Raw genomic sequence first — 25,588 nt, 5'->3', positions numbered from 1 at the left:
ACTCGTCACTAAGCCCCCTGTTTTCAGTGTTGATCAGGAGCCCATATTCACCACCCAGGCACCTAAACTGAAGTTACCTTATTTTCAGAGCCGCTGAGCAGCCAGAGATGCTATTGACTTCCATGGCAGGGGAGAGCGTGCCGTGCCTCTGGAAATCAAACTAACAGTGAGGTCTGTCCCTGTAAGGGCCAGGGGGCTTGGGGCCAGCCTACCTTGTTACCAGACTCAGCAGAGGAGGGGCTCAGGTGAGCCCTATAAAGGACTGGGAGCAGCAGAAGGTCCCTAAAAGTGGGGAGGGCACCAGCACCTGAAATATGCCCCCTTGCCCCCACACTGCCCCTTCTCCCTGAGGCCCCACCCCCTGCTCGCTCCTCTCTGCCCCCTTCTCCTCCCCTGTTGCTTGCCCTTACGGCTAGTAAAAGGTGGGGGGGCTATGTTCCCCGGCCTCTCCTGTCCCGGTGCCCCGGACTGAGAGCATTCAGTTGAGGAGAGTGGGCTCCAGCAGTGAGTGCGGGGAGTGGGGTGGGGGGTTCTCCTTTCAACACAGAGAAAGGCAAGGAACAAGCCAGGGCTGGCCTGAGCCATCTCCTGTCCCGGTGCCCCGGACTGAGAGCATTCAGTTGAGGAGAGTGGGCTCCAGCAGTGAGTGCGGGGAGTGGGGGGGGGGAGGGGTTCTCCTTTCAACACAGAGAAAGGCGAGGAACAAGCCATGGCTGGCCTGAGCCGCAGGGCTCAGGCTTAGGGGCTGTTTAACCGCAACGTAGATGTTCAGGCTCGGGCTGGAGCCCAGGCTCTAGGAGCCTGCGAGGTGGGAGGGCCCCAGAGCTTGGGCTGCAGTCCGAACCTCAGCGTCTACATCTCAGTTAAATGGCCCCTTAGCCCAAGCTCCAGGAGCCCGAGTCACCTAGCCCAGGCCAGGCCAGCTGTAGGTGTCTAATTGCAGTGTAGACCTACCCTGGGTGAGCAGAGGAACTGCTTTTGTTTTGTCTCAGTTCAATGTTTGAGGAATAAAACTGTGCTTGGAAAGTGTGGTAGAGTCTCCTTCCTGGGGAGGCCAGGCAATCCCCAATGAGCAGGGGGGAAACTGAGGCAGCAGCTAGCCTGAAGCCAGACTGGGTAAGGTGGCCCTGTTACAGTGACTACTTTTATTTAGGTGCCTGCAGGTGAATGTACACTCCCCTAACCCTAGTCCTGGCACCTTTCCCCACTGAAATGCAATGACTGTAGTGAAATGCAGGGACTGCTAGTAACTCCCAGCGACAGGAGACAGTTAAACTAAAACAGAGCAGAGCAAAATGCAGAAAACCTCTGTCCAATTCAACTGCAGAGGCCCTTACCCGGGTTGGGAAATTGGTTCATTACTGACACAGTGATATCACTTCCTCACTTATCAGTTCCTATAGCAACAAGGGTTTCCTTGGAGGTCTCCATACTCTCCCCCCTGCAAGCGCTGGCCGGGCCTGGCTTTGGGCGAGCTGATCAAGCACAACCCACGATGGTACGGATACAGGCACTCTGCGCTGAGATGGTAGGAGAACTTTGCGGGGCACCTTAGATATCTACCAGCTAGGGGTGGGCTGTATGTGCATAGCCATGAGTGTGTTGGAGAAGTGTGTTCATTGCTCCTTTTCCCCTGCTTCTCATAAGCAAGAAAAGTGTGATGTTCGGTAACTAACACAGACAGTGAAGAATTTCTCCATGAACCAGGTTTTGCACTCTCGCTGCTTCACTCCTTATGGGCTAGACTGATTATAATTATTATGATTATTACTTCTGTAGCACCTAGAGGCCCAGCCAACAGCAGCATCTCCATGTGCTTGGTGCTGTATATGCACATATAGTAAGAAACAGTCCCTGTCCTAAAGCACTTACAATCTAACTGGTCGAGACAGACGAAGGGTGTGGGAAAGGGAGAGGACATACAAGCAGAAGACTGGGATGTGAGGTAGGGAGAGTAAGGGTCAAATTTTCCAAAGTGTTCCATGCCTAGGGTGACCAGATGTCCTGATTTTATAGGGACAGTCCCGATTTTGGGGTCTTTTCTTATATAGGCTCCTATTACCCCCCCACCCCCATCCTGATTTTTCACATTTGCTGTCTGGTCACCCTATCCATGCCCACAATCTGGGCTAGTCTACCAGTTGAGCTCAATATGCCGGGCTCTGAGACCTCTTGAAAACTATCCCAATAGGAGCTGAGCATGTCTGAAAATCTGGTCTAATTGAGGGTGCTGATGCCTTGAAATCTGGCCTCCAGAGTTATACACTGAGCCCTGGCAGAGCCACAAGTTGGATATAGATCTGAGTCCTATGCCAGAACCTTAACCCCACAACTACCTTCCCCCAGTCCCATAAAATCTTCTCCTGAATGGAGCCAGGACAATACATCGTTCTAGTAGTGATCCATGGATGAGGTGGTCTTCCGGCTCACTGCCCCTTTGTCAATATCATTGTAAAATGTCAGAGCTTCTTTTCCCAGGACAACCACTGCTACCCACCTCTGCTTTACACTTCTTCTTTGACCCCATGGGGATTTGACTTCATGCTGCTTATGACATTACATTAGTGAAATTACCTGAGTGATGCCTGCAGCCTTGTTCTTGCTGGAGGGTGCTTTTGCCCTGGCGTTTAAACGAATGATTCATTTTGGCTTCACTGCGAGCTGTCACTTCATGCCTAAGGGTCAGAGCAACATTTAGCAATGTCAGGCATGGAAAACAAACAGTACAGACATAAAACTAATTGAGCCCTATATGCACACACCCACAAAGCGGTAGCTAGGGAACGTTATAGTTCTGATGTTAACCTGTCAAGATTCAAAGGGACAGATGGCAGCAAGCTGGTCTGGGACTGCATTCTTAACTCCCCAGTTTAATAATAATACCTAGCTCTTAACATCAGCAGATCTCACAGTGCTTTACAAAGGGGGTAAGCGATACTATCCCCATTTTATAGTTGGGGAAACTGAGGCATGGGAAAGTGAAGTGACTTGCCCAAGGTTATCCAGCAAACCACTGGCAGAACTAGGCCTTCTGCATCCCAGTTCAATGTGCTATCTGCTAGGTCACACTGCCTTTCAAGCTTATTGTGAGGAGTCAGAGATATAGAACTAGTGTGATACTCAGTACAATAGTATGAATTTCTAGCTAGTGGGCTGGTAATTCTCCCCTAATGAGGCTGGCTATAAATACAGGGGGTAGATAATAGGAACATGGCAATTGCCCTAATATCAGATGAGACCCAAGGTCCACCTAGTCCAGTATCTTCTCTCTGACAGCGACCAGTGCCAGGTGCTTCAGATCCTGGGTGCTGGAACTGGCGGTGTTGCTTGAAGTGGTTTCCATTATATACAGGGTCTATCATTCAGCTGAATGGCTCTCAGCACCCCGACTATACAAATTGTTCCAGCACCCCTGCAACAAATGCCAGAGTGTCCTTTTTCCATTCCAGAGACACCTTTGGCCAGTCTGTCCCATTGCCTGGTGGGATCTCTAGCCTTTTCACACCACCGCTTTATATTAAAAATGGCGGCAACAGGCCCCACATCCCAGAGCTCTTTGGGCTGCATTTGGCCAACAGACTGCACTCTGACCTGCTCTGCGACCTCTAGTAGATCTAGTCTTTGTCGAGTTATCTGTGTATGTGCGTGACAGAGAGAAGAAGGGAATCTTTTGTTTTACGGACCGCCCTGATTCAGGAACTCCATTCAGCTGGTGTCAAGTATCAGAGGGGTAGCCGTGTTAGTCTGAATCTGTAAAAAGCAACAGAGGGTCCTGTGGCACCTTTAAGACTAACAGAAGTATTGGGAGCATAAGCTTTCGTGGGTAAGAACCTCACTTCTTCAGATGCAAGTAATGGAAATCTCCAGAGGCAGGTATAAATCAGTGTGGAGATAACGAGGTTAGTTCAATCAGGGAGAGTGAGGTGCTCTGCTAGCAGTAGAGGTGTGAACACCAAGGGAGGAGAAACTGCTTCTGTAGTTGGCTAGCCATTCACAGTCTTTGTTTAATCCTGATCTGATGGTGTCAAATTTGCAAATGAACTGGAGCTCAGCAGTTTCTCTTTGGAGTCTGGTCCTGAAGTTTTTTTGCTGTAAGATGGCTACCTTAACATCTGCTATTGTGTGGCCAGGGAGGTTAAAGTGTTCTCCTACAGGTTTTTGTATATTGCCATTCCTGATATCTGACTTGTGTCCATTTATCCTCTTGCGTAGTGACTGTCCAGTTTGGCCAATGTACAAAGCAGAGGGGCATTGCTGGCACATGATGGCATATATAACATTGGTGGACGTGCAGGTGAATGAGCCGGTGATGTTGTAGCTGATCTAGTTAGGTCCTGTGATAGTGCTGCTGGTGTAGATATGTGGGCAGAGTTGGCATCGAGGTTTGTTGCATGGGTTGGTTCCTGAGTTAGAGTTGTTATGGTGCGGTGCGTGGTTGCTGGTGTGTATCTGGAAATCATCCTGCCTTTGTTAACACCCTCCAATGATCTAGACAGAGAATCCCAAAGGCAAGGAGCAGTCTCAATAAAACTTCTGGCCAAACCGGCACATCTAAGGTGTGGCAGATCCTGCCTGGGCGGATGAAACAAAGTGGGAAATGTCAGCAAAGGTATGGTCTTTATTACTCTCAGAAGAACTCCACTTTTAAGGAAGACTGCCTGCCTGCCCCTTACCCACCATGGCAAAGGTAAGGAAGGGGTGTCCCAGAGAAGGACTTTTCTGCTCCCTGGCCTCATACTTTGACTCACACCAGAGTTCCTCTATGTCAGGGGTTCTCACACACAACCTCCAAGTGCCAGGGGTCACAGCCACCTAATCCTTTCCATGAGAGGAGAATCCAGCTAGATCCTGGCTTGGTGGGGGTGCCTAGTATGGAAAAGGTCGAGAACCACTGATCTGTGGAATCGTCTTCTTCATGCTCTAAGGCCTCTACAAATTTGTCTCCGGAGCGCTGTGGGCATTGGGGGCCAATGAGAAGGAAACCCTGGAAAACGGAGGGCGGCTGGGGTGACACAGAATGCTTAGAGCTGTGTGGTTTGCATGGGGTGGGGAGCATGACCTTGTCCTTGTCTTTCCTGATCTTTCCAGCTCATTCTAGAAAGTCTGGCTTGCAGTGAAAAATGTAGAGGAAAGAGATGAGCTGTGTTCCTCTTCTCCCAGGTGCATCTAATGGCATATGTCTATCTTGCTGGCTAAGTAGGTGACTGAGGGAGTTCTCTGCCAGTCTTAGTCTGCCCAAGACAGTTGGACGGGAGATGCTGAGGTAGATGTAAAGTCAAAAACCCAGCTTCCCTGATGTCCGCAGAAAGCCCATCCTGTGAGAGTGCACCATTGTTTAACATCTACCTCCCTCTGTGATAGGAGCTCCCAGGCCCTTAGCCACATTAGGCTGGAGAGGTTTTGACTGGAGTTTCAGACCAAGGCAAGGAAAATCCAGGGTCCAAAAGGAGGTAACAAAGAGGTAAAAGAAAAAGCAGGGAGGAACCCTTTCTCTACCTCATTTTCTACTCCTGTCCCAGCTCATCCCTTTCTCTTTATCTCCTTCTTCCTTTCTTTGTTTCCCCTCTAGTTGCTAATGTAAGTAAGAATTTAATACACTTAGACAGAAGAGAAAGTTGTTCCATTAGCTTCAGACGCACAACACATCTTCATTAGCTCCCCATGACCTTCAAAATAGCTGGTGATAAAGATAAAGTAAATCTGGAAAGACAAATATAAAGACTCGCTCCTCCCCCTTACCCTCATTCCCACACCGTGCACCCCCCTAGGGCATGCATTCAATTACCAGAGATGAATGGAGCAAACTGGTCCAGCATTTAGGATTTTTTAATATATATGTTGCAAGCTTCCGCCAGCAGATGGCTCCCTACTTCACAAAATAAGCTCCCTCCTGAAAGGCAGATTGGGCGAGATCCTCCTGGAAGGTCAGGTTTGTTTGCAATTACTCTACTCACTTGGAGGCAGCCAGTGGGGCCTCAGTTCACAGGCCCTTGCACTTTAGGTTTCTAGGAAATTCATTTTTTGACTGGGGAGAGGAGGGAGGTGTGGTGAAGTGTAGGGTGGACGTTGCTACATCTCTGCTCAAAGCCAGACCGCTCGGCTTCCTGACCATCTCCTTCTAGGAGCAGCAGAAGCTTCCGAGTTGCATACTGGTGACATGGCAAAATGTTTTGACTAAGCCTCCAAAGGGCAGAGAACATAAGAACGGCCATACTGGGTCAGACCAAAGGTCCATCCAGCCCAGTATTCTGTCTGCCGACAGTGGCCAATGCCAGGTGCCCCAGAGGGAGTGAACCTAACAGGTAATGATCAAGTGATCTGTCTCCTGTCATACTTCTCCACCCTCTGACAAACAGAGGCTAGGGACACCATTCCTTACCCATCCTGGCTATTAGCCATTAATGGACTTAACCTCCATGAATTTATCTAGTTCTCTTTTAAACCCTGTCATAGTCCTGGCCTTCACAACCTCCTCAGGCAAGGAGTTCCACAGGTTGACGGAGCACTGTGTGAAGAGGGAAATGAATCTTTCAGTGAGGCATTTGCACTGGGATTCTGGAAATGTAGGTTCCATTCCCCCAGACATCCTGCAGGACCGTAATCTCTCTGTGCCTCAGTTTCCTACTGTGGTTATAGGGACTGTGCCTTTAAGGACTAAGCTTCCTAGACAGAGAGACTGGACAGGGTGCTGTGAAGCATTTGCTACGCAGAGCCAGTTGGATCCAGACACAGAGCAGAGCTCTTGAAAGCTCCTTAAATATTGAGCACTCACCGAACACCACATGGTTCCTGGAGTCAAAAAAGGACCTAAACATGACTCAGAATGGAAGAATGGAGTAGTGAAAACCCCACCAGAGTTGAAACTCTCTGGAGATATGTAAAACAATTGGAGAAGGTTTAAACAGTGCTTCATTCTCTATCTGCAAGCAATGGCTGCCAGAAAAAGGAAAGACAGTCAGAACTCAGAAGGGAGCCTTATTTCTGACAATAGCTGGTTCTGAAGCACTTGATGTGCTTAACCATTTGCAATTAACTCATGCAAGGGAGGCCAACTGAACAGCTGTGCTACAGAAATCTGAGTATTGCACGACACCTAAAAATGAAACACGGGAGAAGTTTTCAAACAGAGCACAAAATAAGGGGAGACCGTAGAAGTGCTTGTGACTGATCTAAGGCTGAAGAGTCAATCTTGCAATTTAAGGGGACTAAGTTTGTTCCTGATAAGAGACTAGATCATGGTGGGAATCTGGAACAAAAAAATAATAATAATCAGGCAGCTGGAAGAACCATAGTTAATCCTTGACAAATCAATTAGAATTTACCAAGCAACAGAAGTTGCCCAGTGCAGAATAAAACTTATGGAGAGTGGACAGTACTCTGACACTGTAGATGTCAGAGAATCCACAAGAAAAGAGACCTCTGGCAGAAAGGTGTGTGGAGCTCAATCTCAGAGTCCAGCTGCACACAGGCTGTTTTCAGCCAAGACAGTGTCCAGCATATGGGGAAAGATGTAAGAAATGCAGTGAAGTACATCACCTTCCAAGAGTTTGCAAGCCTCAGCTGAGGCTGGGCAGCATGGGCCAGCACCATTAGCTCAGGGTTATTTTTCAGCGGCACAATGGACAATGTTGGACTTCTACGTTGGACATGGGCATGCAAGCAAGGTGTTGCCAGAAACAGTGATGTTGGCACTAAGAGGAAAGCCGCAGGTATTGGAGAGTAAATGGGTAAAACTCAGGCTTATAGGCGTGAGCTTATCCCCACTAAAGGATTGGTCAAGAACAAATTGGAAGAGATATGCTTTGTAATAGTAGCAGGGAAAAGAGTACCCAGTATTGGTTAAAATGTGTCAAGCCCTCGGTCTCATCAAGAAGGGGCACTCTTTTGTGTAACAGAGGTCCAAAACAATTGAGGAAGAGATTGAGGATGTCTTCCGGGGGATGAGGAAACTCTTGGGATTCAGAATAGAGCTGAAAGAGCCTAACCACCCCACATTTCACCCCTTTAGGAAAGTTCCCTTTGCCCTAAGGTAGAGGCTAAAAGAGGAGCTGGACAGGGAACCAGAAAGCAAGTAAAAGAGCCAGCCAAGTGGGTAAGCTTATTGGGCATTGGACAAAAAAAGATGGAACCATTCACTGAGGCATAGACCCTAAAGTATTAAATAAACATGTAAAAAGGACACGTTTTCACTGCCTGCCGGGGAGACGTTTCTGGGGAGGTGGCTTACACCAGATACATTTCTACAATGGATACATCAGCAGGGTTCTGGCAGGTGTCCGTTTGCACATTCAACCCACCCTTGGGGGAGGGAATTTCTACAGGCTGTCATTTGGGTTGCATTCAGCACCCAAGATGTTTCACCGGAAGAGTGTTAAGTGGTCTTGCAGTGGCTCAAGAGTGGGGTACCAACATCAGGCCAGATTGTTAAGAAGCGGGCCACAAACCTCTAAGTGAGTTCAGTACTTAGATGTCACCAATCATCAAGTATAAACTCTTCAGGCATGATAATGACCTTAACATGGAGTCACAAACAATCCTCTTGAGTAATCCAATCTGTCTTGCCACCCAGGTGAGCATACCTTTCTGATGGATAGCCCCTTACAATGCAAATACACGGAAATAAAGGAGGAGGATTTGGCCTTAGTCCAGGGGTTCTCAAACTTTTTGCTAGCATGTCCCCATTTTAATGATTTTTTTTCCTCCCAGGACCCCAGACAGCATGGAGAATGCCATTTTGGAGAGCAAAATGGTGTCCTCCACACAGCGTGATCTCACATACACCATCTGTGTGAGGTCACAGTACCTGGAAGATGCCATTTTCTCTTCACAGCATGATCTTGTACCTATGGTTACTCCTGGGGGAATTCTGTGCCACTGTGCATGCACATAATTAATGAGCCACACCTATTTTTACTTTTTTGTGCAGAAAAAAGCTTCTGTTGGAAAGTTGCTGCAGTTCCACATTTTGCCCACCAGAGGGCACTATGGTGCTAGAACAGAGCAGCCTGAGCGGAAAATAACTTCAGCTGCAAAGTTGCTGCAGTTCTGACTTTTGTCCACCAGAGGGTACTGTGGCAATAGAACAGAGCAGCAGTTCCTGGCCAGCTAGGGAAGAGAAAGAGCCTGCCTTATTCACAGCGCCTGTTGGGCCAGGTCAGGAGACAGGGTGTATGGGGAAATAGACAGCGTGGGGCTGCTGTGGGGGGTCAGACAGGGGCTCATAAGGGCTAATGTGGGAGGACAGACTGGGGCAGCGACTGAATGGGAGTGGAGGCACATGACCACGGGGGGGAAGGAGGTGCGGGGCCACTTAGGTACAGGGGGTGGCTGAGTGGGGGCACAGAGACACATGGGGATAGAGGGAGGGGGTGCAGGGCCAGATGGGGGAGTGGGTGTCAGTGGGGGTGGAGGGACACATTTACACAGGGGGTGCAAGGACACATGGGGGTGCAGGGACACATTGGGACAGGGGCAGATGTGCCTGAGTGAATGGGAGAGGTTAGGGGTCAGCCAGGGTCTGCATGGGGGAAGCTCCCTAACAATCCCTCCTCGCCCCCCCCCCCCAAAAAAACCCCTGTTCCATACTTTTTCCCATCTATACCCAACCACCCTCCAAGTTCACACCAAGGCCCCTTCCCAGCAATTACTTCCCTCTCCCCCAGCTCCTCCATTACCCCTGACTCCCCCAAGGGAGATTTGGGGGCTGCAGACTCTTTGTCTAGCCCAATGATGGGCTGCATGCGGCCCATCAGGGTTATTTGATTGCGGGCCGTGAGACATTTTGCTGACGTTGACCGTCCGCAGGCACAGCACCCCGCAGCTCCCAGTGGCCGCGGTTCACCGTTCCCGGCCAATGGGAGCTGTGGGAAGCGGCGGGCCGCAGGAACATCTGGCTGCCACTTCCTGCAACTCCCATTGGCTGGGAATGGTGAACCGCGGCCACTGAAGCTGCAGGGGGCCGTGCCTGGAGATGGTCAACGTCAGCAAAATGTCTCACGGCCCGCAATCAAATAACCCTGATGAGATGCACGCGGGCCACAGGTTGCCCACCACTGGTCTATCCCATTTGACAAAAGTCCATTGGCACAATGTCTAGAGCTAGACTTGCACGTCAGTCTGATTAAAAAAAAAAAACTAAACTTGTCCAGTCTCAGCTGAAATGTGGACTGTGATGACCAAAGCTACTGCTCAGGATGAGACCTAGCAAAAAGTAATTAAGTCTATTAGCACAGCATGGCTGGGACAGCATCTACCCAGCCCCTATTATGAATTTAAGGGGGAGATATCAGCCCTAGATGGGATTTTGTTTAAAAAAGACAGCAGGATGGTGATTCCTAACTTGTTTAAGAAAAATAAGTTGAAAAGGATACACGAAGACCATTTATTTAGGGATTAAAAAATTAAGAGATGGGTCAGAGATGTTTTATACTGGCCTCACGTGAACTGTGACATTGAGGAAGCTATCAAGGTTTGTAGCATATGCTAAAAATAGAGACCAAGTCAAGTGAAAGAGCCTGTGTTGATGACACAGGAAAAATTGGTCTCCTGGAGCAAAATAGGTATTGTTTCGTTTATGCTGGCTGGAAAGAAACTATGTGCTTGTCCTAGACGACTATTCTCACTTCCCTGAGAGAGCCTAACTAAAAGATATTACTGCTAAAAAGATAATTGTGTACATCACATCTATTTTTGCTAGTCATGGAATACCAGACATAGTAATGTAGGACAGTGCGTCACAGTTTAGTGGGTATCAGTTTAAGCAGTTTGCAGCAAAGTACTGGTTTAGACAGGTAACCGCTAGTCCCTGTTATCCCCAATCTAATGGATCGGTGGAAAACTGTGTCAAAATAATAAAGCACCTACTGCAGAACATTGCAGAGTTCCATATTTAACACTGTTAAATTATAGAACGGTACCAACGAAGCATGGCTTGTCACCTGCTGACATTTTGCTCAACTGGAAACAAGAATGACTGCACTGTTAGAAACTGATGTCACTGGGGACCTGCAGATGTATTGAGAGACAGATAAAGTAAAACAAAGCAAAAAAAAAAAAAAAGAGTTTGATGTGGGGTCATAGAGTTTAGGGCCAGAAGGGGCTACCAGATCATCTAGTTTGACCTCTTGCAAACCATTAGCCACCAGCAGCACCCAACACCTGCACGCTAAACCCAGGCACTGCCACTGTATCTCTACAATGGAAACCAATGGTCGCAAAAAGCAGTGAGGTCACAGTAGGTAGCCCCATGGTCTGAGGAAGTTGTCACCCCATACTAATTACTGAGCAATAGGCGATACCGTCTCCAGATCCCAGGAGAGGGAGAGAGATCAGGGTCTCAGACAGGCAACAACTCAAGCAGGTTGAGACAACAGAGGCCCAGGACCTGGAAAAAACAGATCAAGTGAACATGCTACCTCCTGCTAGCAGCGGTGCTGATCTTCCAGGGGCTGCAGCTCTAAGGGACAGTGCAGGACACCTCAGAGACGAACTGAATACTGTTAGTAAGTGTAGTCATTAGGTTGGTGCTATGTATTTGTAAGTGTGTGTTATGTTTTGTCTTGAAATGGAAGATGTTGTATTAAGGGTTGTGCCTTTAAGGGCTGAGCTTCCCAGACAGAGAATCTGGGAAGGGTGCTGTGAAGCTCTAGTTGTTATGCTCAGCCAGCTGGAACCAGGCACAGAATAAAGCAGACTTCTTGCAAGCTTCTTAAGCACTGAGTGATCCCTGTACACCACGCCCATCTGTAAAAGGAAGATAGTCATTCTTCCTTTCTCTGGCACTTTGTCTTGTCTCTATAGCATGTACGATGTGTTGAGCTCAGGCCCAGGCTTTAGGCTGAGAGAAGAGCTGATGGTATAGCACAGCGCTGCCACAGAAAGATTCCCCATGGGGAATTCACACTGGCTGTGGGATCCAATCCTTTTCAGAGGAGTAATTAAATGTGCTGGCTCATTTCTGGGTACTGTTACCCTACTAGCCAGTAGAGAGCTCTACAGTTCCCAGAGTACAGGAAAGGGATGGCCTTCTTGAAGTCAGACTGGATAGGAATAGGGAGAGAGCCAGAATCTACACAACAGCCGACAGGCCAAGGAGCAAGCAGCTGGAGAGATGTGCAGAGACTTTATGGGGCCAGCAGTAGCGACAGCAGGAAACAGGATAGCAGCCAAAAAGAGGATGATGTGGAGCGGTCTGACACCTACAAATCGTCTTACTTCTATACCTGTGTGCAACCCACTGGTTTGGGAACTGCTGTCTTGATCTATTGGTTGTAATTTCAAGCCAGGTTATGTGGACCTTCATGTTTCTGGCAGCCGTAGTAAAGCAGTTATGCATTACACAGAGTGTGCATGAGTTGATGCGACCCCATGCAGCACTCCATCAGATATCTAGAGGGCACTGGAGAACTACGGCCCTGCTCAAAAAATGTCTGTCCCCAACTGGATTTTTGACAAAAAGTGAGAGCTTTGTTCAAAGGTATCTATTTTCCTCTAGATTTTTCAATTTTTCCTTTGAAAAACAAGTCCCCTGCCTCCCTTCCTTTTTGGTTTTGTTTTGTGATTTTTGTCTTTCAATTAAGAGTCAGATTTTTTGGCAAAAAATTGATGAAAATGGGGGAAATAAATCATTTCCAAAGAGCTCGGATTCACTGCCCCACATTGCAGTGGGGTCTAGTACAATATTCATTGTTGTATGCTCCCCTAGCATGTCCTGTATTTGTCTCCTGTCTGAACTAAGCAGAAGAAACCTTTTCAGTCTTTGCTTACAAGGAGGTCTCTCCATGGTTCCTCACATTCTCAGAACCTCTCCTGTTTCTGCTTAGACCCCTGGTGAGTTAGGGTGGCCAGAACTGAGCACGGTATTGCAGGTAAGGGGTTACCATGGAGGCATTATAATATTGCCAGTATTTCTTACCTAGTTCTTTGTACATCTTAACTTTTTCTCTCTCTCTTTTGGGTGACACTGCACACATCTCTTAAAAACTCTATGGCTCGTTTTCCTGAATAGTTCAAATGAGCCCTTCCAAAGTGCTTTATCTTGCATTTGTCGACACTGAATTTCATCTGCCTTTGCGCGGCCCATCCAGCTAGCTTTGTTAAATGTAATTGAAATTGAGTTTGCAGGGCTGGGGATGATGTAGCAGAAAACCAGAGTTCTCTGCTGCAAAGACTAAAAAGTATCCTCTGACTTGCTGTGGTGCTTGATTTCTGCTAAATCCAATCACATTAAGGTTGTAATGAATCATGGTGTATGTTTGAAAAGGAAAGGGGGGGGGCAGAATCTTTCTGTTACACTAGGTGTAAATCTGGGATAACACTTCTGTGTGTAACAGAGATCAGCATCTGGCCCAGAGACTCCAGCAACTGCAACTTGGTCGTATTAAGATGGGCGAACTAGAGTATGTGGCATTAAATGAGGCTATTGATATAATAGGCATCACAGAAACTTGATGGAATGAGGATAATCAATAGGACACAGTACAGAATATATAGGAATGAGACAGAGTAGGTCGCGCTAGTGGGGAAGTGGCACTATTTGTGAAAGAAAGCATAGAGTCAAATATAGTACAAATCTTAAATGAATCAAACTGACCCCTAGAATCTCCACGGATAGAAATTCCATGCTTGAATAACAAGAGTACAGCAGTAGGAATATACTACCGATCACCTGACCAGGAAGGTGATGATGATTGTGAAATGCTCCGGGAGATTAAGGAGGCTATAAAAATAGAAAACTCAATAATAATGGGGGATTTCAGTTAGCCCCATATTGACCGGGTACATGTCACCTCAAGACAGGATGCAAAGAGAAAGTTTCTAGATACCTCTCATGACTGCTTCTTGGAGCAGCTGGTGCTGGAACCCAGAAGAGGCAATTCTTGATTTAGTCCTAAGAGGAGCACAGTATCTGGGAACTACACAAAAAAGAGGAGGCTAGTTAAATAGCTAGGTCTGAGCCAGTATGGCTGTTCTTATGTTCTTATATTTCAAATAGAAATAGGCCCAAGAGCAATATTTGGATTCCTAGCTGGATTTTGAATATGTTCAGACGTCAGAGGTACAGATGGTCCATTTCAGCCCAGGTAGGGGTGCTAAGCTCAGCATTTTGGTTTGGACCCATCTCAAGTTCCAAGGGTTTAAATCATGCTAATTCATAGAAATGACTTGGCAAATAATCTGGAATAGTGAATGCCTCTGAGTAAATTGTAAGCTGCCAGTGGGTAACTGGCAAACAAGAAGAGCCTAAATTCATAGAATCCTAGAATCCTAGAATATCAGGGTTGAAAGGGACCTCAGGAGGTCATCTAGTCCAACCCCCTGCTCAAAGCAGGACCAATCCCCAACTAAGGTGCCTGACCTTAAAAGCCTCTAAGGAAGGAGATTCCACCACCTCCCTAGATAACCCATTCCAGTGCTTCACCACTGTCCTAGTGAAAAAGTTTTTCCTAATATCCAACCTAAACCTCCCCCACTGCAACTTGAGACCATTGCTTCTTGTTCTGTCATCTGGTACCACTGAGAACAGTCTAGATCCATCCTCTTTGGAACCCCCTTTCAGGTAGTTGAAAGCAGCTATCAAATCCCCCCTCATTCTTCTCTTCTGCATACTATATAATCCCAGTTCCCTCAGCCTATCTTCATAAATCATGTGCTCCAGTCCCCTAATCATTTTTGTTGCCCTCTGCTGGACTCTTTCCAGTTTTCCCACATCCTTCTTGTAGCGTGGGGCCCAAAACTGGACACAGTACTCCAGATGAGACCTCACCAATGTCCAATAGAGGGGAATGATCACGTTGCAAGTTGCAAAATGAAGGCCAGAAAGTCAGGTGGCAAGGGGCAGAGCTCCACCGAGGATCGATGAACAGGAGCTCTGTGGAGTGTTATTTGTAATCTGCATGTAGGTTGGGCAGAAAATAGTGTGTAACACTAGCTTGGTTGGTGCTAGAAGTCATTTAGGGTGAAGTTCAGCCCTGTGGAGAGCTAGGGAAAGGTCTATGCACCACTCAACCCCCTCTTATGCCCCAGAGTTTAATTGGAACTTGAGTTATGCACAGGCCTGGTCGGCTCTCTGCACAGGGGTGAATTTCATTCTTTGTGAAGAATAGATTAGTAAAAATGTTGTTTGATGCAAGATCAGGTGCCCTGTCAACTTGTGCCTATATTACTGGTCTTCCAATAAACAGTAGTTCACCAAGATGGGGGAAGTTGCCACGGGTTTAGAATCTGATTTGTACAGAAATGATAACCAATGATGCACTTAAAATCTCTGCCTGTCCCTTTTAATAGGAAGAGCAATCAATAGATGTGGAGTTTATTAACTGCGGCGTTGCAGCAGGAAGAATGTAAAGGACAAAAGAAACACCTTCCCAAAAGTGTCTCTCTCCTCCCACCCCTAGTGTGCAGTCACAGCACCCGTAAATTACAGTGCACGGTAACTACAAATTACACTTTGCCTGAGCAATCTGAGGATCTGAAAGTGTTTTGCTCAAAAAATTAAGGCTGGAAATTCAACGGCGCCAAAAGGAACTAGGTGGCGAAATTCAATGGGAGGTGGGAACCTAACTCTCATTGTGCTCCTTCAAAAATCCCAGCTTAAGTCTCTCAAGCCCTACTATCAAATAGAGCCATATTGTCATCCCTGTTTGACTGAGGGGAAACTGAGGCACAGATCGGTTCTCTGATTTGGCCAAGCAGTGATAAAGCAGGGTAGAGAACCTAAAAGACCTGACTTCCCTGTTCTACGCTCTAAGCACTAGACCCGTTGCCATCATCACAAAATCCTGCTACTGTTCGTCCCCATCGCTGCTCCTTTCTCTTTGGGAGTGCCCTGTGGTCCTGCTGTACAGTGCCAGCATCCTCTAAGTCCCAAATATTGCTGCTCTCTTTAATGGCATCGCATTAATACAGCGATTTCCCTGTCCTCCACCCCCTGTGGTTCCTGTGAGATGCACACAATGATTCCACTGTCTTTGCAAATGATCAGCAGTTTCAGGTAACCTTTAGCAGCAAAGAAATAAGATTTTTTCCTTCTTTGCTGAAGTGTGACTTTAAAAAATAAAGCTTTTTTTTTAATGAGGGAAAATGCGTGAGGGAGAAAATGTAAAGGGTTCCTAAAAGTATATTTTAAGAAAGGCCAAATGAAGGAAATAGACCTCCCAGGAGATCAAAGATGACCCTGCTGTGCCAGAGCCAAGGAGCTACCTTTCTCCCCCTCTGGCCACAGTGATTCAAAAGCAACTGTAGAAATATGTTTTTCTGAGGACTGGAACCCTTGGAAGCCACATGGGGTACGTCTACAGTGCAAAAAGAATAATAATAACCCAAACCCTGCAGCAGCAAGTATTCGAGCCTGGGTCTACAGACTTGGGCTTGGGGGGGCTTGCACGACAGGGCTAAAAATGTTCCCATGCGGACTCTGAACCCCAGCGTGGGTGTTGGGTCTCAGAGCCTTAGCGGGAATGTCTATGCTGCTAGTTTTAGTCCTGTAGCATGAGTCTATAGACCCGGCTCTGAGATTTGCCACCCTGTGCCTTTCTTGAGGAGTGGATGTACCCACAGTGTTAGAGTTGGAATGTCTGTTTCCTACTTCAGTCACTGCAGTGACCCCTACTGGATCATGATGGGATTGGTGTATCTCTGAGCTTCCCCACCACCAGCACTCTCCCCATACTCCTTGTAGAAATTGCACCGTAGGCTGTGATATTAGCTTTCACAAACTAAGCAGTACTAGGCCTGGTCAGCTCTTGGGTGGGAGTCCAATATCTGTCACTCCTGGCTCTTAATCAGTACGAACTTATGCCCTACCTGGTTGCAGCGCCGCTGTATTGCTCAGACTGACTGAGGGGATCACTACTGTTAATGACTATTATTATTTATTCATGATAATTAAATACTCGTGGGTATTAAAATCTCAGGGCCTGATTCTCCTTTGCACTCTGTACACAGGGGCATTGGGCCCTGTGCCTTGAGCAGTTATCCTATCTAAATTCCCCCCTCCCCCTCCTTTGCTGTAGGTTTAACTAGTTATGGATCATCACTTCTTGTCTTAAATGTGCTGTGTAGCATTATTGTTAAGCCGCTGCCAAGTTTATCCAGAGGGCCTGCATTTCAGCAGTCGGCAGAGTGACTGCTCTGTGTTTGCGAAATCAAGGGAGAATAGTTGTAAAGTGCTCTGGATCCAACTGGGATGAAAATACAGTGCTGATAAGTATAAGATATTGTTATAGGGATCCCTCCTGGGGGTCCTTGGGTTAGCAGGCAGCTCACACCCAGCACTTCTGCTCCAGTTCTACTGCTCCTTTCTTTACAGGAGCTATAGGTTTAAAGATACTCTGGGCCTGATTCTCCATTATGCGACAGCTCTTTCATGTCACTCTGGTAATGTAAAGGGGTGTTAACATGGCTGGGAATGGTCCCCTGAGAAAATCTTTTTGTATAGGGAGCTTCCCCCGCCAGTGCCCATCTGGTGTAAAAGGTGTTACACTGGCCCTGCTCCAAGCTGGCTATGTGGGGGTGGACAAAGGGCACTATACCATGAGCAGAGGAAGGATGGTCCAATGATTAGGTCACTAACCTGGGACTTGAGCAACCTGGGCTTAGTTCCATGCTATACCACAGGCTTACTGTGCAACCTTGGCCACGTTCCTTAGTCTCTTTGCACCTCAGTTCCCCCTCTGTAAAATGGGGATAATAGCACTGCCCTACTTCACAGGAGATGCTCAGATACTATGATAATGAGGGCAGTATAAGTACCTTCAGTAGATATGACTATTCTCTGTTTCCCAGGGACAATAGGCAGCTGTTGGGAGGAGGTCATAAACTAGAGCAGCCTTGAGGCTGCACGAACTTATATACTGTGGGCTGGGCAGGCCCTTGCACATCCGCAGAAAACAGAGCACAAAGGTGTTGTGAATCCACCTTTGCCAAGCCCTTCCTTCTCTAACTCAAGCACAAGAAAGGAGTAGAGAAGGGAGCATTCTATTTCCCCCATCAACTAGTCCTGCCCCACCCAGGAGAGGTGGAAGTGGGGGGAGACACTGATAATCACCTGGGTCCGAGGAAGTTATGGAAACACAGAAAAGCTCTACAAATTCCATTGACCTTCGTTCAAAAAATATGGAAATATCAATAGGCTGTTTTGGGACCTGGAAATGCTGAGTACAGCTCATGTATGGGAAGTTCCATTCATCATGGAAACCTAACTGAAGGCTTTTATTTGTAACCAAATTTTGTAGCCAAACTCCCCACGCCCCAGATTTTCCATTACCCATGTAATCTCCTTTATGCAAAATGACTAGGTTTATTCAGCGTCGGTCTCTGTTTGTTACGGATCAAAATGGGATGGTTCAAATTTGTCAGGGGCTAGCTCCGGTTTCCCCTCCGCAGCTCATCCCATGCCGCCCTCACTGAGGTCCCAAGGCTCTTGCTTCTCAAGTGTTTCTCTGGGTGTTTTAGAAGAGACTAAAAACTGATTTGCGTATGGCGCCTAACACACGCTTAGCATCCCAGAGTGCTAATGAGGAACATATTGGCAGGAAAGCAGCTGACTAGGCCAGTACAGCAGAAACAACAGCTCACACACAACCCTGCTTATTACAGGGTGTATATTATTAAGAGAGGGTGTCAGCCTGGATTGGGTAGTTCACCTAATCTTCTCAGGTGCCTGGGAATCGGCTAGTCAGCCACTGGAGGGAGCTCAAGTTTAAAAGCTCATCCAAAATATGGCACCTTTAAAGAGCTGTCATGCCCTGGGTGCGACACGGTGACTGTAGAGTGATGCACAAGCCCAGGGCCTGACTTGACATTTTAGGGCCTGGTTCTCCTCATGTTTCTCAGTGTAAGTCAGCAGTAGTGACATTGAAGTCAATGGAGCTCCACTGGTATAGAATGGGTGGAAGCTGGAGGAGAATCACATCTTCTGGTGGACAGGTGATGCTGATGCCAATGGAGACTGTCACTTTGGCTGGAGGGTAATTCTCTCTAGGCCAAATCCTGCATGCCTTCCTGAATTCATACATGGGAAAAACTCCCACTAGCTTCAACAGGAGTTTGCTTGAGTAAGGACTAGGTAAAAACTGAATGATATAAGCACACAGCTTTCAGTGAGAGATGCACATAAGAAAGGCCATACTGGGTCAGAACAATGGTCCATCTAGCCCAGTATCCTGTTTTCAGACAGTGGACAGTGCCAGATGCTTCCAAGGAAATGAACAGAACAGGGCAATTTTGAATGATTCACCCCTTCTTGTCCAGTCCCACCTTCTGGCAATTGGAGGTTTAGGGACACCTGGATCGTGGGCTTGTACCCCTGACCATCTTAGCTAATAGCCATTGATAGACCTAACTTCCATGAACTTATCTAATTCTTTTTTTAACCCAGTTATACTTCTGGCCTTCGCAGCATCCCCTGGCAATGAGTTCCACAGGTTGACTGTGCGTTGTGTGAAGAAGTTCTTCCTTTCATTTGTGAGAGCGGGACCCGATTTTAGGATTTGGCCTATTGCTTTTGAATAGGAATAGGGCTGAGGGAATAACATTCACAGCATGTTTTATTCAGCGGGAGGAGTTCTGTGTCCTACTTATAGCTGGCATAGCTCCCTTCCCAGTCCAACTGACCCCTTCTTTTCTTTCCATACCCCGTGAAAGACACACTTCACAGCACGCCATCCAGAGGTGATGGGTGGGGGGGCATGTGGGGTCACATTCCCCCGCCCCCCCGATTTGCTCTTTGTCTTGTACTGACTAGGCTCCCACAGACTGAGCATGCTCAGTAACACTGCTGAGGCTAGCTGCCCTCACTCTGCCCCCACCCACTATGGGGCAGGCATGGGTAATCTCCATCTGCATAGCAGCACAGGCTCCCAGGAAGTGTATTTAGTTTAGAGCAGTTTATTTAGAGCCCCAAGCTGGCAACACACAGTAACTGACAGGAGTCACAATAGCCATAGGTATTTTTAGCTCAGCCATTTTTCAGCTGAACACCAGAGTTTAAAAATAAACTCAGTATAATTTTCTAACCCGTTTTAAGATTCTGTGGTATTAACAAGCTCCGTTGATTCCAGTGGAACGAGGCTGATTTACTCCCGCTGAGGAGCTGACCCGATCTGTGTTAACTGTACATAACAACGTGAACCAACCTCACCCCACCCTCCCACTCCCTGCCTAGAGATGAGCTCACAGCGCGATACGTCTCTTGCAAGCATTGCGATGACGTAACAAGGGTCTCGTTTTCAAAGGGGCTGCGCCCCCGCAATTCCCATTGCTGTCTCTCTGAGATGAGTGCTCAGCATGTCTGCAAATTACACCTCGGGCCAGCAACAGCTTTCAGGGAGTTTGGTCACTGATTTTAGCATGAGCAGGATTGGGCCCAGAGGCGAAGAAGCCTGATAAGGTCACATCTTCTGGTGAGGGCTGGATTTTTCTCTATAATGGTTGTTCTTGTGCTTTGTCCGGTTTCCAATGTCACAAACAACACAGCGCCAGGCCTACGGTCTACCTGGGAGTGATTTCTTTGTGCGGCTTTAGAGTCTGTGCACAAAAATGTTTCATTTGCTTCTTTGGTTTTTATTATTTATAAAGATAGAGGGGGGAAATCCCCGTGGCCCTGAGAAGCTCTATAGTAAGGAAAGATGGTGGGTTTGGATTCAGGCAGATGCTGTGGGAACAATTACCTGGAAGAAAACAGAAGAGGGGGTGTGGGGGGGGGAGGGGAAGTGCCTCAACTGGAAGAGATAATGAATCGCCTAGGGATTTGGGAATCAGCCTTCCAAAGAACAGGGGGGGTTGCAAGGGCTGAGAACTGGCGCTTGCAGCTGTGGTCAGAGCCAGGTCCCGTTTCTCTTGGGGACTAAGGAAAAGGTAGACCCCCCCCTCCACAATGGCGTTCTCTGCTCACAACACTCCCTTGGCAAGCTCAGCTGCTGACTGCAGCCCGGCCAAGGTAAACAACACTTGTGGGGGCTGCAGCAGAGAGATCGGCTGGGCCTTGGCGGTCCCAGCTGCTTGTCAGCAGAGAGGTTCTTTTGTGCTACATCCAAACCAGTGTAACCTCTGTGTGGACCGGAGGAGCCTGGAATTCCAGGAGAACTGCAGCAGGGACCCTGGGCAGAATCTTTCAGCTGAAGATTCCCCAGACGCTAGGGACCTGTGACCTGTAGTGAATCCCTTTTTTCACCTTCAGACAGACCGTTCACCTGCGTGGGCCAGTCCTGTGTACAGTCCACACTCCCAGTAATGTGGCTAAGGGATTCTGCCTTGGTATTAAAGGGAGAATAAACCGGGGGGATTAAATGATGAATAACCCAATTTGGGTTGCTGTCCCTGCCCTGCCTGAAGTACAGTGTCACTTCTAGCTGCTTCTGTTCAGTCCAGTAAAGAAACAAGGATCTGGGTGTGCAGTTCAAAGCAGGCTGTTGCACTAGATTATGCACTGAAATAAACAGCCCTAGTACCACTTACAATGTAGGAAAGGATAGGTCAGACTACATTAAAATAGGGCACCTTAATTCTGGCAGCTGAATTATTCCACTCCCATCTCTGAACCCTTATCCCATGTTGCCCCTAGTCGTGGGCTAACTTATCACTCCCAGCCTGCCAGGCCCCCAGCTTCCCATCTTTCAAGACCCTCCTAAATACGCATTCTACAGAACCTCATCTGCATAGCAACGCAGGCTGCCATGAACACAATCACCCCAGAGCTCCACTCTCTGCATTAGCTCCCCATTGAATACAGAGTCTAGTTCAAGGGGGTGTCTCCTTATATTCAAGGCCGTTTGTGGGACTCTGCAGAGCTACCCGAAAGGTTCTCTTCCCCATGACCATGAATCTGTCAGCCAATAGGGGAAGGTGATGGAGATGGACCTGGATTCACAGATAGATGAGACTGTAACTCTTGGGGCAGGGATCAAATTTCTGTTCTGTGTTTGTACAGCACCTAGCACAGTGGAATCCTGATCCAGGACCGGGCTCTTGGGTGCTACAACAACACAAATAATAATAATGAGATGCATCGGTGAGACCGTTACCTGGAAGACATGGGGAAAAAATAGATTAAGATGGAGAATTATCTAAACTAACTGCTTCCTCTTGATCTTCAGTGTGATTTGTTTTGTAGCGTGTAAGGTCTCCAGGGCAGAGATCTGTGTCTTCTATGCTCTGTGCATACATTTGGCATTTAGCGAGACCTGAATAGCAATAATTCATTGCAGATTTACATGCTAGCCGACCCAAGCTTAAATCAATAGGATTCCCTGGTTTTTAAACCAACACATAATTCGGCCTAGTTTTTGTATGGTTTCTATTTCCTTGTTTTAAATATAAGCAAACATTTAGGAAGCAATATCAGCTGACGAAAGAAGGATGCACAGGGTGAGGTGAGGCTATCATATGCAATCCCTGGGGCTCAGACTAAAATGTGTCCATTTAGCAGTTTATTAAGTAAGCACAGCGTATATCAGCAAAGATTTGAAACATCTTTGTTCATTATTTGTTATTGTTTCACCTGCTTTGAAATAGGCATTGCAAGCGGTTTGATTCACGGATTAGAATTTCGTTTCAATTGTTGCAAGTCCTTTGTATATGCTGCTGAAATGACGCTTTGTAAATTCCCACAGCAGCACTCAGCAATTCATAGCAGATTCCCTCACACCTTCTACAGTAACAATACACTCATGGGGCAAAGACTGGGGGAGGAAATCTTTCTATTTAAATGAGAAGCAAGAGGAATGGATGGTAATCTTGTCTCACTTTTCCTGCGAGTGACTGTTTAATAGATCATGGGTTTAAACATCTTGGTTATAGAGCGTTCAGATCCGGAAAAGAATGGGCTAGGTCTTCAGTAGGCGTAGGGAGCTAGGTTGATTTATGCTAGCTTAGGCTCTCGCCCCGTGAGTTTATTCTTTCCACCATTCACAGGTGTCTGTGGTATACTATACATGTGCATTCGTGTGCATTTCAGTGTCCTTGTCAATGTCCTGTGTTATACTTGGGTCAGACAAAATGATCACAACTATGGCCTTGAAATCTATGACCCATGTAGCATCAAAGCCAGGTCTAATACAGGACAGAACAGGCTGCCAGGTAGGGCAATGACATGTTTAAAGGATGGTTTGTTTTGAGACTGGCTGTGGGAGGTAGACTCCATCTTTGTATCTTTCTTTCAATGTATTTAGTGTGAAATTCCTGCTGGCGACAGGTGCTTATTGGCATTGCCCGGAGGCTGATGTTCCCTCTCTATCCAGAGATCAGGTACCACCTGGGTAGCAGCGCAGGGCAAGGTTCCCTGTGCTCCTCTGACAACATGCCTCAGTTCTGAGTTCAGTCTGTTCAGTCCTCTGTGCTAAGTCTGCCAGCAAGGGGGCAAGTTAGCCCTGGCTATGGAGAGGATTTTTGCGATGTGAAGCCTCATCCGCTGGAAGAGGGCTAAGGCCCAGCACACTCAGACCACACAGGCATCTAGCAAACAGAGGTGTGTTCTTCAATGCATAAAATCAAAACTATTGTTACATGTGATAAGCACAAAAGCCCAGAAATATGGGTGAAATTCAGCCCAGTTGAGAAGGCTCATTTGAATCCCATGTAAGCTCCATGTTGAGGCATTTTAAGTGGTGCATAGACCTTGCCCTGACCCTCTGCACCTGGGTGAATTTAGCTCACAAGAGTAGACATAAACACGAGGGGCCTCCTAGGGTAATACTATGAATTTGGCTGAATCAGGGTAATGTTCACAACTCGCCACAAGGGGGAGCAATAGGTTAATAAAATCTAGAAGCAAAGGGCGTTTGTAGCATCGGGCTTTGTAAGCGCGAAAGCCTGTCTCTCTCACCAACCGAAGTTGGTCCAATAAAAGATATGACCTCACCCGCCTGGTCTCTCTAGTATCCTGGGACCAACATGGCTACACCAACACGTCATACAACGTGCAAGTTTGTCTCTTTGCTGAGGCTTGTCTCACCCACCTAACGTTGTGAGTTTTCCTTGTTATTTTCCTAGTCCTTTTCGCTCGGCGAGTAGTTTCATAATTACGGGAACTACATTTGCTGGTGTGTTTTTAAATGCTAGTTTTAAATAATCAGACCTGTTCTGGAATTATAAGCCCAGGAAGTCACAGCTCTAGTCCTCTGCATTATAAAATCAAAACCCAGCTTTGGTTTCCCAGCTCCTTGGATGTTTTGTTAACCAGATCACTAGCTCTCCTGAGGCCTCCTATGCCAAGACATCCCCCAAGCAAACAATCAGTCTTTATAAATAGAACTGCAGCCTCAACCATAACCGGAGAGCACCACTGCCAGATGCTGCCGAAGTAACTTTGGCACTCTCTCACAAGGGAAATCCCCGACTCGGGGGGAGGGCGGGATCCCCGCCATGATCCGGGACACCCCCTTGTTTGTGAACTCCGGAGAAGCTGTTGTGCCACCTACAGATGGGGTCACAAAAACATTCCCGTGTTTCTCAGCTTCTGGAATTGCCAGCAAGTCCTTCCAAAGTGTGTTGTGTGTGTTTACTACAGGAGATCAAGCCTCTGGTTTGCTCTGTTGCTTCCACCCACGATCACTGTATGAATAGCAGTAACTCCTCTCTGGCTAATTATCTCTAACTAGGGTGCAGCTACGGTTTCTTTAACAAGCACACCAGTGACTCAATTGCCTTCTAGCCTTGACTATCAAGAGACAATCATGGGAAGGGGGAAAATGTTTTGTTGTTCCCTAGAGGATTCTTCCCCCTCTCTCCCCCTGAGCGTCTCCCAGCCTCGCTCCGGTAACATCACTTACTAGCGTCTCAAAGCTCAATGTTCCAGCATAGGTGTATATAGTGGTTACTTATAGTAGAGCGCTGCCGAGAGGGCCTAAGAGATCGGGACTCCATTGTGCTAGGCGCTGTACGTGCAAAATAAAAGACAATCCTTTACAATCTAAATACCCAAGACAGACAAAGGCGGGGCGGGGGGGGGGAGGGGAAGAAGCATTATCATCTCCATTTTACAGAGGAAGTGAAGCACAAATTTGAGTCCCTTGTTCTCATTAAATAGTGGCCCATTGAAGTTAACAGGACTGCTCGGGGTGGGGTGGGGTGGAGTGGGGCTGGGGGTAGTCTACATGAACAGTTACTGCATGGCAAACTGGGGTGCAAATCTGCTCAAGTGGGGGGCCTGGATCTGGCGGGCAGCCTCTGAGCACACCCACGGAATTGGGCCCTGAATGTGAGTTAGGTGGCTGAACACCCATTTTCCCGGGTGCAGTCGATTTACACCCCAGTGTGCCAGGTACTGACTGTCTGGTGGACCCTGCTGCTGTGCACTAAAGGTTCCCAAGTGCCCTTTGTGTGGGTCAGCACCTATGAGGTACTTATAGTGCACAATAGCAGGGCCCGGATGGACAGTTAGCACACAGCCTACTGACTGCTCATCTAGACGTGCCCTGGGAGTAAAGTGGTATCACACTTTGTTCATTTTATGGGTGTTTGCCAGGTCAGGACCTTAGAGAATTGCTCGAGGTGACAGAGCCGGGACTTAAACCCAGATCTTCTCAGTCCTAATCCAGTGTGGTCTCCCAGGGTCCTACAGTAACTCAGCTGTGGATTCATGTGAAATCAC

The sequence above is a fragment of the Emys orbicularis genome, chromosome 18, assembly GCF_028017835.1.
Source record: "Emys orbicularis isolate rEmyOrb1 chromosome 18, rEmyOrb1.hap1, whole genome shotgun sequence".
NCBI lineage: Eukaryota > Metazoa > Chordata > Testudines > Emydidae > Emys > Emys orbicularis.
This window is presented reverse-complemented; position numbering follows the sequence as displayed.